The 17,421-nt window shown below is 28.9% G+C and overlaps 1 long non-coding RNA gene across 3 annotated transcripts; it reads left to right on the top strand.

Moving 5' to 3' along the window:
- The first annotated feature begins 6,610 nt into the window (after positions 1–6,610).
- On the top strand, positions 6,611–9,484 carry LOC108860337 (uncharacterized). Of its 3 annotated transcripts, XR_008946295.1 has the most exons (5): positions 6,611–7,620; positions 7,993–8,166; positions 8,504–8,735; positions 8,852–9,090; positions 9,211–9,480. It is a non-coding gene; the product is annotated as an uncharacterized LOC108860337 (long non-coding RNA). The 3 variants fall into 3 exon arrangements; XR_008946294.1 differs by having other exon boundaries at positions 6,622–7,620; positions 8,852–9,484; XR_001950660.2 differs by lacking the exons at positions 8,852–9,090; positions 9,211–9,480 and having other exon boundaries at positions 6,645–7,620; positions 8,504–8,828.
- Positions 9,485–17,421: the final 7,937 nt, after the last annotated feature.

Below are 17,421 nucleotides of genomic sequence, written 5' to 3'. Positions count from 1 at the left end.
TTGTTCCACTAAAGTTTAGGTGATTTACATTGGTGAATTAAAATTTATTTTAGTGTAAAAAATCCAATTTATTTTCATATGCATGCAAGGTAAGTACTAGTTTGGTTTTCTCAATCATAGATGTATCAAATACAAAATCTATACAAAATGCATCCGATATAGCATGACTTGCACGACAAAAACACATGCATACCTGATATATGATGAGAGTATTTTTGTGCAGCAGATGTGTGCAATGATAACATAACATAGACTACGTGATTGGTTAGTCTTTTGAAAAACTAGGTGACCTAAAAGTAAATATAAAAATATATTATACAGATTGGCTGGGTAATAATTAGGGGTGTCAATCCGGGTTGGTCCGGTCTAGCCCGACCCAAATCCGCTAAACCCGTAAATATTTGAGTCCGGTCTAACTCAGTCTGAATATATTTTGGGCCTATAATTCAAAACTCGGTCTGGTTTTTATAGGGTTTTTCGAGTTTTTTTGGGTTTTTCAAAAAATAATTTGTCGTTGTCATTTCTAGTGTTTTAACATATATGAATTTTTATAAAAAAATCAGTTTCAACTTTTTATTTTAAAATGTAAAGTGAATTTAAACTATTCTTCTTTATCAAAATATTTTACTTTTTCGTATTCTTTAAAAACATATTATAAACTAACCAAATTTAATAAGATTTAAATAATCAAATATAAATTTAAACTAAACATATATGAGAACAAAATTTATGATAAACATAATCAAACATTTCAGAGTTTTTATATTGAAAAAACTATGTTATTAAATAAGAAGTTTTTTTTTCTTTTCTTTGAACACATTTTTAAGTTACATTTGCAAAAAATATAACATTTGTAATGATCAAACAATAAGATACATTAACAGCTTTTATATTTTTATTAGAGCATAGGTTAAAAATATTAAATAATATGTTAATACTAATAAAATTTTTGATTGCAAGAATGATAATAATTAAAGTAAAATGAAAAGTTTCGGGTTTTCGGGCCGGTCCGAACCTAAATGGGTTTAAACCCAAAATATCCAAAGTTCAAATGGGTTTAGCCCGAAAAGCCCAATTTTACTTGGGTTTATAAAACTAAACCCAAACCCGATAATTTTTAGGATCAGACAGGTTTGGGCTGCGGGCTTTAGCCCTAACTGACACCCATAGTGGATAATTGATAAACTCACATTACATGGCCTGACAAATCAATTTCATTTCTTTTTTTTTAACGCTGATTTATTATGATATTACAATTATTAAGAACATTACATAGACGATTCGACAACCGACAATACTATCTGTCTTATGAAGATCTACGCCTAACTGCATCATCTGAGCCGTCCTATGAAGATCTACGTCTGACCAGATTTACTTGCACCATGTTGAAAATCTCTTGTAATCATTCTTTCCATAATCGTATAATTGCCTGTAATCATTTTTTCCATAATATGCATAGTTGCCTAATAAATCGCGCTCTTTCCGGGACTTGAAATCTGGATTTGAGAAAATCTGCAATAAATTGCATAGTCTGAGAATCGAATCCCAGACCTAGGTGTAAAAACTTTTAGACCTTAAACATTAGGCTAAGGTGCTTCCACATTTTCAGTGTAAACGTTATCTCTTCCAGATCTAAACGAGATTCATCACCTGCGAGGAAGTTGTGTACACAACCCTTTAAAATGATCCAGCTAGAGCCAGGATCCTTCTTTATTCTTTTCGATTTCTTGATGTTCCTTACACGATCTCCATCTCTGTTTTTCTCAACAGCTGAGACAATACCACATAAGGTGTTGCGCTATCAGGCTCAAGCTCAATCAGTTTCTTAGCAGCAAGCTCTGCAAGATCAACAAGTAAACAAGTCTTGCTTGCACCACGAAGACTGCCCCAAACTCCAGACTGAGGCTCAAAAGGCAGTGAAAAGATTAAGTGATATGCTTCATCAAGCATCCCACTTCTTCCAAGGAGATCAACAATACATGCATTGTGTGATCAGGTCCTGGTTCAATACCGTACCAAGATATCATCGATCGGATGTATGTCTATCCTAAGTCTAGTATCCGACACGAGCACAAGCTGGTAACAGGGCAAGAAATGTAACACTGTTTGGTTGTTTTCTGTACTTTCCAATAAAGGAAAGAACTAAACAGCTTCTTTCCCGATCCATTATAAGAAACAACATTGGGCTTGTAAGCATCATTAGCGTTCCCCGCATTCGGAATACATGGTTGAAAGTGTATGAGTTTGGACAGACTTCTCCTCGGAGCATCTTATGAAAATAGTATCCATTGCTCACAAAAAGAAGATATCATAGCAGTCAATGTTACTCTCAGGCATCATTCTAAACAGCTCTACACATTTGGAGATTTCTTCTCTTCCAGATAATCCTCGCTTAACAAAACAGGTAATCATGTTAGGCACATCATTCTTCTCGAGAATATCACGAAACAAGTCAGAAGCGCACTTGTTTCTTAACCATAACCGTAATCATCGTGTTTGTAAGAAGGTGTAGCTCTGTCAGGTATTTCGTCGAATAGCTTAGCCTCGCGTTCCAAGACACTATACTTCTCCGAGACGTCTGTTTGAAAATAGCTTCGGCTTCTTGGAGGTTCCCGTTTCCATATTTGAGAATTTTAGATGTGCTGGTCGTCGTCTCCACAAAGTTCCGTGTTGGTGTTGTTGTTGAATGTGTATTGGGCTTGTGGTTTAGTGAGAGCAAGCGTAGAGTTACATTACATTACTGTTTCAGAAATAGCAAAATTTCTCTCGAACTTTGCATTTTAGTAACAATATATTCTAATACTATTGACAAAAATATATTCTAATACTAAAAAGAAATTATATTTATTAAACGTTTATTATTTTAAAATTATAGAAATTTTTAATTATAAAAAAATCAAAATCTAATACACTTTTAATATGTATAAAAATAACGTACATATTTTGAGCCGTAAGGAATACTCCCTCCGTTCCTAAAAATAAGATTTTTTGGATTTTATTTTTGTTCCACAAAAAAAGATTTTCTATATTTTTAAGGTACTTTTGTATACTTTTGAGGTACTTTTGTATACTTTTGAGGATCATTAATTATGAATATTTGAATTGATTAAATTTTATTGGTTGATAGTTATTGGAAATTGTATAAAACATAAATAGTAAACTAAAGTTGGCAAATATTTATTGTAGTCTTAATAAACGTGAAAACTCTAGAAAATCTTAATTTCAGGAACAGAGGGAGTATACAATTTGACAAACTTAATTATTTTTGGTAATATATAATCTATAAATATTTTTTTCCAACAATTTAATTTTATATATATAATCTATAAATAGATCGTAGAGATATTTCAGAACCAATATATATTTAATATTTCTAGTTTCGGTCAAAATAATTTTTGAAAATCGTTCTTTGTTGGTTGACTTCTTCTTTTTCATGATAAATATTGTAAGTTTGTAAGGCTAAAGCATATACTTCAAATATAGAGACATATAGATAAATAATCAAACTCAAAAAAATGAAAGATGGAAGCAACTCTACATGCACGTGATCTCTACTAGAGGAGGAATATCCTATTAGTCCAGATCAGAATTTAACTTTATTTTAGTGCGAGATTATTAGTTTCACACGTGGCTACGCGGATATAGATTCATGTTTACGATCCATTTAAATATCCTAGGAAAAGATTTATCCGTGGAATACACCTTCCACCCGAAGATAAAATTTATGTTTTTAATAGATCTAGATTTAACTTTCTTTTTATCAAAAAAAAAAAACTCTACATGTACGATGGATATATCACATACTTCAAGCAGCATAAACTATAGTATAATGAATCAAATTCTCTTAAGATATATGATATTACAAAAAAAAATGTAAGGTCAACGAAACCAGTTGTAAATGTATTTGGAAACTGTAACACACAAATACAGAAAATCAATGATAATCGTTGATTGTTTCTACATGAGAGTCAAATCATATAATATTTGATAATAATTCATTAATAGAAAACTTGATGGATCTGAAAATTGTACCTTATCTTGTTACTTCATTCATATGAATAATTAGTTTTCGGAACACGTCATAGTGTTCACCATTCATTGTTTTCATCAGGGGTGAACACTTTATCCAATATCTGAAATCGCACTCATATCCGATCCATAAAATTCAAACCGAAAATCTGAATTGAAATAGCAAAATACCGAATGAATACTGATTTAATAGAGATTGGATATCCGAACCCGAATGAATAATATCTGAACCCGAATGGATAATATCTGAATCCAAATAGATATCCAAAAATAACTATATATATATATATATATTTCTAGTTTTCATCTCTCATTTTATTTAAAATATTTATACTGATGTCACACATATTTTAAGATTATATAATACATATATAATTACAAAGAAAAATGATTTGATATTCACTTAAAATGAATATCAAGCTTTTTCTTTCATGTATTAACAAAAGTTACATCCAAATTCTAAAAAAATAGCCAAATTAATATCTATTTATTTTTGAAATGTTACCACAAAATCTATTAATAATTCAATCTATTAAAAATGAAAATTCAGTCAATCGAAAACTAAAACTTTAAATACAAGAACCTTAAAATGAAATTTTTTTTTCTTTCAAAATCTAAATATCCGAACCTGATCCGAAATAACTAAACTCGAATTAAAAATATCCAAACCCGATCGAAAGTACAGAAATATCCGAACGGGTACTATGCCTCTATATCGAAATATCCGAAAATCCAAAATACCAATCCGAACGTCCACCCCTAGTTTCCAATATGTTTGTGTGAAACATGAATGTTAATATGTTATAGACTTGAGTTGTTGCGTGCAAGAGATGTAAACATATATATGCATTTGTACTACTCAAAATAGAAGGAACGTGATAACTATTTTGATTTTTTTGTTAGCTTTTTTTTGGTATGAGATTTCTATGTTAGTTGACATCGTGTTTCTGAGAAAAAAATGTATTTTTTGTAAAGCATATAGAACCAAACTAAATACTGAGACAACCCGACTAGTAGAATGGGTAAATCACACGTCTCAACTAGTATAATAAACACATTATATCCAATCAAATCTTAACAAAAATATATACACAGTTGAGGTCAAACGTAATACATGGTATTTTATAGTAAAGTTTTGCAAATACAAAGACGGCAAACAGCTCATCTTTGAAAAAAAAAAAAAAAGTATATATAGTAGATGATTCTGTCGATGGTCATTTGTTTCTATCAATCAATAAAAACAGAAATCCAATAAAGAAAGATCGATGGAAACGACGACAGGTTTGATCGTCAAAATACTGGGTCCTCTTATAGGCATCATACTTGTCATTTTGGGTATCGTATCCTATTGTTACAAAAATGACCGCAAAGACACAGAAACTGCTGATAAGACGACTACAACCGTGGTTTGATATAACTTATAAGTACTGTTTTTTCATTCCTTACAATATTCTTTTTGTGTAAGATATGAATGTAAGAAATTGAGTTTGTGGTGTGGGAGATGTAAATGAATATGTAAATCGTTCGTTGTTTTCTTCTTTATTAACCAGCCGATTAAGATTTTTCATCGATGAAGATAAAAGTATATATTTGAAGCCGTAGAAATGAATGAGAAGAATACAAGAAGCCTTGGTGAACCTTTTAAACAAATTAAGATACCAGGTACTGAAATCAATGTTTGTTATGTTTTTTTTCATTTAATTAAGTTTTACTGGATCTACAAGACTATACAACTACAGGTAAATGGTAATAAGGGCATTCAGAAAGAAAAAAAAACACTGCACATGTGCTACTTGCTCACTTGGGCTGCTTTTTGTGACGAGTTTATGGAATATGATTACAAGTTTACTGTTGATATTACTTTCGAGACTATTGGCCTCATGACATTACTTTGGAGACTAAAGAATGGCTCTCTAACCGGTGGTGAGAAATACAAGATATGGATAACCCATTTACGTAGGATATGAAGCCCCTAAATTCTTTTTTTTTTTGATCAAATAAGCCCCTAAATTCTTAAAGCCAACAAAACAAGCCTTTGTTTTTTACTTATCTTGTGACTTCATCCAACTTGCCTCCTTCTTTTTACTTCAGCTTTGAGGTTATAACTCAGATTAATTAGAGCTTAAGTCCTACTAGTGTATATATTAAAGCTTAATTATACAAGTTAAACCTTGCATAAGAAGGCACTTACAGGAAGCTCTGGTTGCCTCCAACAACAAACAAAAAAAGGAAGATCACAAATCTAACAAGGTATATAAAATCCGTTAACTCATCCGCACTAGCCCTAGGAAAAAATGATAAACATCAAAAATCTTATTAGGCTATTAACAATTTGAACATGAACATAAGAACATGTGCAATGGTAAGTCCTTTAAAACTCAATTTCCCATGTTCTTTTTTATTTTTTATTAGATTTTTTATTTTTTTATTTAATTAAAAAAAACTAATTAATTATGGACCACCACGTGTTATGGAACCCGCGACACAGTAACAATACTCGTTTGAGATCAGTCCTTAGACCACCTCCAACGGAGGATTTAAGCAAATCCTTAACACCAATCTTTAGTATTATTTGATTATAATAACATTATAATACACAAGTCTGTTAAGAATGAATCCTTAAATAAGGCTTTTAAGGATTAAGTCCTTAACTCCTCATCTCCTCCCCACCCCAGGATCAACATCCTCTCCACCCTACGATCAACATCATCACCAAACCACTTTCGATCAAAAAAACTCTCTCGAGAGAGACGAAACCAATGGCGCCTTCTTCCTCAAGCGGCCTCACCGAGGAATCACAGTAGAAATCACGGCCGAGGAAATTGAAGCCGACGCTGATACCGGTGGTGGCCAGAGTTAGAGCGAAGACGGCGGCAAGACGCAGCCTGGCCTGGTCTTTATCCCTCCGAATACCAGAAAGGCGCCGCCACTTTCCAGAATCGCTTCCACAGAGCTCTCAACTCAGACGCCTTATCCAGAAATTTTTGCTGGATGTGTCGTTGTTATCTACATTGATTTAGATGTCTATATGTCTAGTTGGGTGGCTAGATGTGTCGTTGTTATTGAATCCTTAAAAAGTGTAGAACTTTTCAAGCACAAGTCGCTATACATTAATGGCAATCTGTCTATTTAGTTTTTGTTTTGCATATAAGAAACAGAGGAGCCTTTATTGTTTTTTGTTCTTGGACTTTGCTCTATGTTTCTGCTTTGTTACTGTTATCATCATTACATCATAAAATTTGTTCCTTTAAGTTTTCTTCACTTGCATCTCTGTGGATTATCCCCTCTGCTGTGTATCATTGAGTTTTAGATATGCAGAGCCTTAAAGTTTTCGACTTTTGTTAAATTAATAAGCAGGAAAGTAAATGAGGAAGAAGGTTGAGTGATTGGTAAATGATCTTGAAGTTCTTAACTTTCTTTTCTTTTTGGTGTGTAAGGATTGTCATCAAGCTCTTGTCTTAAGCAACGGCCAATGCCGATGGACAACATCCGCATTACACCTGAAGCAACCTATGAAGCTGTGATTGCTGACTCTAAACTGTTCATGGGTTCCTTGGAGAGGCTACACTCTCAAGTGGGTACTAAATTCATGTAAGTTTCTTCTTTTCTTTATCATTTCTTACTTATGAGAGTAACTTCAGTCAATGGATATCTGTTGACTCTGGTAGAAAATTGTGTATAGAAAGTCTCCATCTTTGAGGTTTGAACTCTTTGGTATGGCTGCAACACTATTAGCATCCATGTTTCATTGCATTTGTGATGCGAACAAGAGCAGAGCGTAATAAGAAAGATTTTGTTGGTGGGTTGGGTTTTGGAGTTGCAGAACACACTTATAAAGACGTTATGTTACCACCATCTCATAATCATTACCATTCGTATTCATCGCCTTTCTCTGCTTCCTTGTGTCACTGTCCTGCTGGTATTGGATTTTTAATGTGAAAATTGGTGGATATTAAAATTCAGGGGAGATGGAAAGAAGCATGAGTGAAAAGGAAGGTGTAGCTTTCAGTGAAGCTCAATGGCAGGAGCTTGAGAGACAGAGGAATATATACAAGTACATGATGGCTTCTCTTCCTGTTCCTTCTTAGCTTCTTACACCCTTCTCAAAGAACCCATCACACACCAACCATCAACATGGTAAAAATCTCCTTACCTTTCTACTTTTATCTCTTCTTCTCATGTTTGATAATTAAAAACCATTGTCTTAAAGCTACTTTGTTGATAACAACATGGTACTAATTAGATTTGTCATATGTAGTTCAAATTTCTAAGGATTCCATGTTAGTAACACTATTGGACATCATTTTAAAGTAAAATTCTTAATTATTCAAAAAACAAAAAGAAAAATATATTATATTGTTAAGAACTCCAATGGTGGATAACACTATTGGAGTTGCTCTTAGCTTAGTTATTTATGGCATTGATCCGGCACAAAAACCAAAACAATTAATATTTTACTTTTAATTGTTTTAAGGATTGGCCTTATGGATCCGTGTTGCACATGCTCTAAAAAGATAAATGAAACTATTTGAAGTGTATGTATCCGTCCCTTCCTTCCCAAGCAAACAAAGGAACGTGACAGAAAATTCATAGGTATCAACAATAAACGAGGAACAGTTTACGGTTTTAACTACTCTTATATCTTCACAACTTCTCTTGCTTGCTTCTTCAGCATTGTGTCTGATATGACTACTAGTAGTAATAATGTAAGTAAACACTAAACACTATAATTTTCTTCTATGTAATTACTGTTATATGTAATAAAATTCCTATCATAAGAAAAACAGAAATTAATTTAATATATTATACGTTTTGTGTACAGAAAATTTGTATCATTCGGAAAGAATTATTTCCTTATTTATTGATGTGTCTCGTCGGTGATATGGTAGAAACGATAAGCGTTACTACAGAAGACCTATGGAAAACAGCTAATAATATTTTCAAATACGTTCCCATGCATATCTTGACGAACAAATTTGATACACAACCAGAATCTAATGTCAGTATCATTGAGTGCGTCGCGTGAACCCATTAACCAAGCATATTGGAAAAAACAGTAGGGTATGTGTTTAGCTGTTTCTTTAGTTAATATATGTCTATTCTTTCAATATCTCTAAACTCGAGTTCATATTTGATTGTGATGTTCATTCGACTCGGAATCTTGGATCATCAATATGGAAGATGAAAACGTTCGAAACAAGAAGGAAGCATGTCCCTCTCTAAGGCCTTAGGTCTTGAGTAATGATATTGATCATCACTCAAGAGTCATTGCATCGGTGAAGGTGATGTACCAACATGGTTTGCTAACTTCTAGTTTTTATATAACTAGATGATTTTACCATGGTCACTGCTATAAATATTTATAAAATAATTAGTTATATGAATAAATGTTGTTGTGAATTCAATTCATTATGTTTTGTTATTATTTCTTTTGGACAAGGCTTATGAAAACCTACTTCTTCCATGTTAAAAGAATACATTCATTAGAACAAGACAAAAAAAAAAAATAAGACATCTTCTCTCAGTTTTGAATTCTTTTAGTTGTTTTGTGTACAAGAGTACAACATGACATATGTTTGATAGTTTAACAGATTCTTTTATTCACTGTGGATTAAAACATATACAGTTGTATCAGGCCCAGTCCAAGGCATATGTTAGAGGTACATGTATTTGTACATGGTCCATTATATTATTTTGACCTTTTTAGGCTTAGAAGAAAGCCCAAATTTTTTTTTAATTGTATGAAGAAATTGGTCTCAAATTTTTTTAGTACAAAACCCATTTTATGTTTGAGACAGACATAGAGATTTTGGAACACCATGCAAACCGTCGAAATACAGAATGTCCACATAATTTTAAAGAAAATGTTTCGCTTCTGTAAACCTGTTTTTCTCTATAGATTTTGTGTATATATATATCGATTTATTTATGAAAATATTATACAATTGTTCAATTCGTCCTATTGTAAAATTTGCATTTTACAATATGATGATGTGAATTGAGAGTACATATAATACAAGAAAATAATATAATTTTTGATTGTAAAAGGTTTAAACATGGAACATACTCAATATATGGTTTTTATTCATGTATAAATGAGAGTGCACATAATTTTTTTTGATCAAAGTGCATATAAATATATAATTGATTAGTAATGAGAAGGACTAGGTTCGGTTATATTATACATGCTTTAATTGATACATGCTTTATCAGTGCATTGGCAGCAACAAACACCGCCATAACTATAAATTCGACATTCACCTGCATTTTGGAACCCCATAGACTCGCATTTTTCCGCGCATGGTGGTGTGAGTGTACATCCGTCCGACATACATTTGTAATAAACTCCTAATTAATTGGTTCATCATAAACACAAATTAACAATACATCAAGTACCAAAATAAATCAATTCAATATTTTAATATATAAATGGACTTTTGTTCTGTGTTTAGTGACTTTAGACATGGTTTAAAAAGAGTGAATAAAAGGGATTGAGAAAATATGGATTAGAAAAGTTTTTTTTGTAAGTTTGAAACAGTCCATACCTAAACAAAGAAATATGTTTACCTGGAACGGCAGAATCAGTGGGCAAAATGATGAGAACAAACACCATCATGGAAAGTAACAGAAGAGATGAAAACTTCTCTGTTGCCATTACTTTAGTTTTAGTAAATTGTAGAAGAAAATACAGCCTATAAAATAGTTTGGTACACTATAAATGTTAGAAGATATTCTTGTATAATCAGGACTTATTAAGATCTAAGACTAACTATATAACGAATATAGAAAATAAACATTTCTCTATGTAAGAAATATTTTGGAACTGTTCAAAGATTTATCTTTTTAATAATTGGTCTTCTTTAATAAGAAAATTTAAACATTATAGAGATCAAATCACCTTTACTCTGGTTATTTTTTGAGAACTTATTGTGTTGGTCTTGTTTGTGTTTGTTACACAAATATATAGAGTTTTTAAAAAAAAAAAATCCATATCATGGTGATGAATTTCTCCATATCATAAATTTGACTGTATTAACATAATTATCTACAATTGGTCAATGTATTTAATAGTTATTATGTTTGCATTTAAAAAACTTGTCTTGAGATGGTAAGTTATTTTTAATATTAAATAATATAAAGACATTTTATAAAACCACATTTATTTAAAAACTAGCACCCCCTATTTTCTAAAACTTTTAAAACCGTTTTTAAAAGAGAACTTTTAACTTTTAAACCTTTTGGCACCATTTATTATTCTTTTCTTTTTTCCTTTTACTTTTTTATGAAATTTAAAATATATTGATCATAAAAAATATATGTACAAAGATATGAGTTCATATAGAGACATTACTCAAAACAATTATGTTTGATGGGCATTGAACTAGCAACGCAGCAGTCCCTGGTATTTCGGCTGCAAGTAGTACTATGTAGATATAATCCGGTCTTTGGCATCTCGAAGAGCGAAAAGTGAGATTCTGCATCCATAAATTTTATAAAAGAAACTTGCTTCTGACGGATGGATTGGCAGTCAGATATAAAGATTCAGAGAAAGAGGTATACATACTTATCCAAAATCAACACAAATACGTTCAATAATGTAATTTACATTTTCTTCTATGATATCTCATATTTACTCTCGTCTCCCAACTCTAATCAGTGTGAAATTTTTTTTGTATCCAACATCATATTCAACTGTCTCTTTCACATAGTGAATGGAAATTAGAATTTTTTTTCGCTGAAAATTTGAATATTCATTCATCAACCAACACCAATGTAAAAGTCAGATAACTAACTCTAACCTTGCCCTCTCCAACGAAACCTGCAACATACAGCAGGGATGGCCAAAAAATGAGGCTACACGCCTAGGAAATTAGAAAATTATGTATAAATTTTTATTGGTGGTATATTTTCATAAAATATTTCCGACTTTATATTTCATTCTCTTGAACATAGTCATTGATGTGTTTTCAGTGCTTTTGAAAAACAAATACTATAATCTGTTGGTTAATTGGGTTGGTAATCCAAATGGGTGTGAACTATATATTTGGATAATGATTAAATCGTTTACTATATCATTTTTCTTAAAGGAATAAATACATATATAAATATACAAAATTTTAGTGCTGTAATTTTGGACATACATCTTGGATTGAAAGTGCAATAGATATTTGGTAAAAAATAATTATTTTTATAGATTTTTTATCACAAAGATTTTGAAAATCTCATCGATACACTTGATATTTTTTAAATTATGTCTTATAAGTAAAAATGAAGAGATTTCATCTTCTAATAACACTAAATTAGTTAGAATTTAAAAATCAATAATAACTAAATTTTTGAAGGGTTTGAATAAATTTTCAAAAGTTTCAAACAGATAGAAATAGATTTTGTTAAGATTTTTGAAATCTATGAACCAAAAACAATAAAATCTCATAATTTTCAAAGTTTATGAGAATTTATTTTTCAATGCACCTTTACTCTGGTTATTTTTTTGAGAACTTATTGTGTTGGTCTTGTTTGTGTTTGTTACACAAATATATAGAGTTTTTTTAAATAAAAATCCATATCATGGTAATGAATTTCTCCATATCATAAATTTGACTGTATTAACATAATTATCTACAATTGGTCAATGTATTTAATAGTTATTATGTTTGCATTTAAAAAACTTGTCTTGAGATGGTAAGTTATTTTTAATATTAAATAATATAAAGACCATTTTATAAAAACACATTTATTTAAAAACTAGCACCCCCTATTTTCTAAAACTTTTAAAACCGTTTTTAAAAGAGAACTTTTAACTTTTAAACCTTTTGACACCATTTATTATTCTTTTCTTTTTTCCTTTTACTTTTTTTTATGAAATTTAAAATATATTGATCATAAAAAATATATGTACAAAGATATGAGTTCATATAGAGACATTACTCAAAACAATTATGTTTGATGGGCATTGAACTAGCAACGCAGCAGTCCCTGGTATTTCGGCTGCAAATAGTACTATGTAGATATATTCCAGTCTTTGGCATCTCGAAGAGCAAAAAGTAAGATTCTGCATCCATAAATCTTATAAAAGAAACTTGCTCCTGACGAGTGGTTTGGCAGTCAGATATAAAGATTCAGAGAAAGAGGTATACATACTTATCCAAAATCAACACAAATACATTCAATAGTGTAATTTACATTTTCTTCTATGATATCTCATATTTACTCTCGTCTCCCAACTCTAATCAGTGTGAATTTTGTTTTGTATCCAACATCATATTCAACTGTCTCTTTCACATAGTGAATGGAAATTAGAATTTTTTTTCGCTGGAAATTCGAATATTCATTCATCAACCAACACCAATGTACAAGTCAGATAACTAACTTTAACCTTGCCCTCTCCAACGAAACCTGCAACATACAGCAGGGAGGGCCAAAAAATGAGGCTACACGCCTAGGAAATTAGAAATTTATGTATAAATTTTTATTGGTGGTATATTTTCATAAAATATTTCCGACTTTATATTTCATTCTCTTGAACATAGTCATTGATGTGTTTTCAGTGCTTTTGAATAAAAAAACACTATAATCTGTTGGTTAATTGGGTTGGTAACCCAAATGGGTGTGAACTATATATTTGGATAATGATTAAATCGTTCACTAGATCATTTTTCTTAAAGGTATAAATATACAAAATTTTAGTGCTGTAATTTTGGACATACAACTTGGATTGAAAGTGCAATAAATATTTGGTAAAAATAATTATTTTTATAGATTTTTTATCACAAAGATTTTGAAAATCTCATCGATACACTTGATATATTTTAAATTATGTCTTATAAGTAAAAATGAAGAGATTTCATCTTCTAATAACACTAAATTAGTTAGAATTTGAAAATCAATAATAACTAAATTTTTGAAGGGTTTGAATAAATTTTGAAAAATTTCAAACAGATAGAAATAGATTTTGTTAAGATTTTTGAAGTCTATGAACCAAAAACAATGAAATCTCATAATTTTCAAAGTTTATGAGAATTTATTTTTCAATAAAATGAAGAGAATTCATCTTCTAATAACACTAAATTTAGTTAGAATTTGAAAACAAATAACAACTAAACTTTTTCAATAATAATGGATTTGATTAAATTTAAAAAAAATCAAACCAATAACAATAGATTTTGTTAAGATTTTTAGAATCTATGAACCAAAAACAATGAAATCTCAAAATATTTGAAGTTTATGAGAATTTATTTTCCAATGCACCCCCCCCCCCCCCCCCCCGAATCAATCAACTATACATAGACCTATACTCCAACTAATCCTTTGTGCAAAGATTTATATAATTTGGTTAGCACTAACCTACATTTCTTGATTATTCCTTTTATGTTTTCACAAGTTTGTTTTGAATTGTTGTTTTTCTTAGATTTCAAATTTTTTCTTTAATTTCAGGTTTAATCTCTTGTAATCATCAGTTTATTACTAGGTAATGCTAATAAAATTTGTATCAAAAATATATATTATATGATTTTATTCTACGTGTCACCATATATTGATATTGATATGCTTTTGTTTCGAGTTCAGTGATATGCTTTTGTTTCGAGTTCAATAGGTAACACTTTAAATAATGAAAGTCGTTCCAATTACTTATTAAAAACATTAAAACTAACTTACTTATTCGTCACGTAAAAATTATGACCGGTATTATTCACTACACAGTCAAAATAAAAAATAGCTACAACATCAAAATGATGATGTGACATTTTTTTAATAATTATGTTAAATAACTAAAATAAAAAGTAGCTACAATAATATAAAATTATCTTAAAATATATAAAATCTATTAAAATTATATTAAATTTATAAATACAAAACATTGTTTTAAATATTTTAACTTAAAATATTAAAATATATATAAAATAATGTTAAACAAATAAAATTATGTAAAATAAATTTAAAAAATTAGACTAGAAACTTATATAAAAATTAGAAATAGAAACAATTCTATCAGAATGATAAAGATTGCAATTTTAAAAAATAAATCAAAAAAAATCAAAAGATGATTTTTTAAAAAAGAAAATTGATATACTTCAACTTTTATAAACTTTAAAAATTTAATTTAATTTATTATTTTATATGCTTAAAACTAAAATTTCATACATATCACTATTGAGGGGTGAACCAACTCACAGAGATAGTGAAATTTTTTGTCACATCATTATCCATCAAGAACCTATTTTTTTTAAAAAAACATGAATAGCAATTATTTCCAATAGTTTTCAGTTTTTAAATAAGTTATATATCTATATTATCATTGCAAATAGCCTATATTTGAAAATTTATAGTATTTTGTTTTTACTATATTTTATATAAAAATAAAATCAGAATATTAAAATTGAAAATTTGGAAATTTTGATTGTTTTAAAAAATTACAATTTTCTGAATTTCGGTTTTCTATATGTAGTACTTATTTTTATAATTTTAACATTTGTTTTTATTTCAAAATTTTTGTATAAGTTTCTCATTTTTAATAGCTTTTAATTATTTTAAGATAATTTTTATCTATTATAATTCATTTCATTTTTCTTGATTAAAATAATTTAATTTTTTTAATTAAAAATAGAGAAATACCACCTTCAATTTTCTTTTGTCACAAATATAGCCTATAATATCTGTATATCTAATCTATTAAAACTGAAGTACACTTAGTATTTAGTCCTAAGTTTTCTTCAATATTTACATCCTTATGCCACTACTATTAAACCAGTTTCATTTAAAACTATTCCTTGAAAATAAAACATGTGACTTAACCAAAACAATACAAGCCCGTTTAATTATAATATTTAACCCATTAAGATATTTTTGAGCACAAATTATTGAACACATTTGTTTTGGTCGATTTACTAAACCCTTAAACTACAATACCATTACTAAACCAAAACATTTTAAATCATAAAAATACAATATGTACTTTTCTACATAAGATTTTATAACAGTGATAAAACATAATGAAATTTTGATACTGCCTTCGTTCATCTTTGACTTCTGAATCAAATGAGTCAAAAGATACATACCTATGTACCAATAAATAACTTTACTTAACCATATAATTCCATCGTTACTCTTGGTCTCCTGAATCAAAACCATTTTATTATATATTATGTTATTCAAAATCACAACCATCTTAAACAACCGATATTATCACGACCCAATTAATTGAATTCAAATTATAAAATTATCATTTATTATTTTCCTAAACGAAATTATCTTCCAAAATCTTTTTCTATATCTAAGCAATCACCATAATTATTTCGATATCAATCACCTACCACAATCACAACTTAGGTTTGTTTGAAAACATGGATAACAATTTAAAAAGATGTTTGTTTGGAAACTTTGATATAAGGCTTTTAAAAAAAAATATTTTTTGGAAACATGAATAACAGTTAAAAATGTTTGTTTGGAGACATAAATAACAATATAATATTTTTTGGAAACATAGCATCCGATTGATAACCATTAGTTAATCCCAGAATCGCGGACAAAATAGTTAAACTACGAAAAAAAAATAACTAAACCGAGGAAAATTCGAAACTTGCGGAATAATGGAATAAATGTTTAACTGATCAAAATATTTTATATGGTATTCACCTTTTAAAATAAAAATAAATATCAATAATAAAATTAATTATTACATAAATAAAAATAATTAAAGTTTGTTAAAATTACTTTAGCTCTTATTATAAATATTTAGCTTATCTTTAATATGATTTAATAATAGATTGAAATTTCATAGTATTATAAAACAAATTATAATATAACTTTTTCATCAAAAAAAATTATAATATAAATTTATTTTTAACATAACTATTTATCATAAGAATATTACTATTTATTAAAAAAATTAAAATGATATTAACATATTATTCGGGTTTAGACTCGATTTGGATCTTTACGGGTTTGTTCGGTTTCAGATAACTCATTTAAATTATTTTTAAAATTCATTATATACTTTAAATTTCTCAAAATATATAAACAAAATAATATATTACATATAAATTTGAATATATGATAAAATATCTGAACTTAACATATAAATTGGTTTAATTTAAATAATTGGATAAAGAATCAATAACTAATTTTAAGTATTTTTGGTGTTTTGAATATATTTTAACTATTTTAAATATTTACATTTGACTATTTATATATATTTCCAATTATTTAAACCAACTTAAAAGTACCATATATATTATGGATGTTTTATATACAATAAATCTTTAATATATATATATATATATATATATATAAATTTATTTCGAATACACTCGGGTATCTGAAATACTGTGGTTCGGATCAAATTCGGTTTCACTTCTCTAAATACCAAAATTTGATATTTAATCAATTTCGGTT

This window comes from Raphanus sativus, chromosome 5, assembly GCF_000801105.2.
Source record: "Raphanus sativus cultivar WK10039 chromosome 5, ASM80110v3, whole genome shotgun sequence".
In the NCBI taxonomy this organism is placed as follows: Eukaryota; Viridiplantae; Streptophyta; class Magnoliopsida; order Brassicales; family Brassicaceae; genus Raphanus; species Raphanus sativus.
The sequence above is the reverse complement of the archived record's forward strand: the minus strand, read 5'-3'. Positions and strand labels throughout refer to the sequence as shown.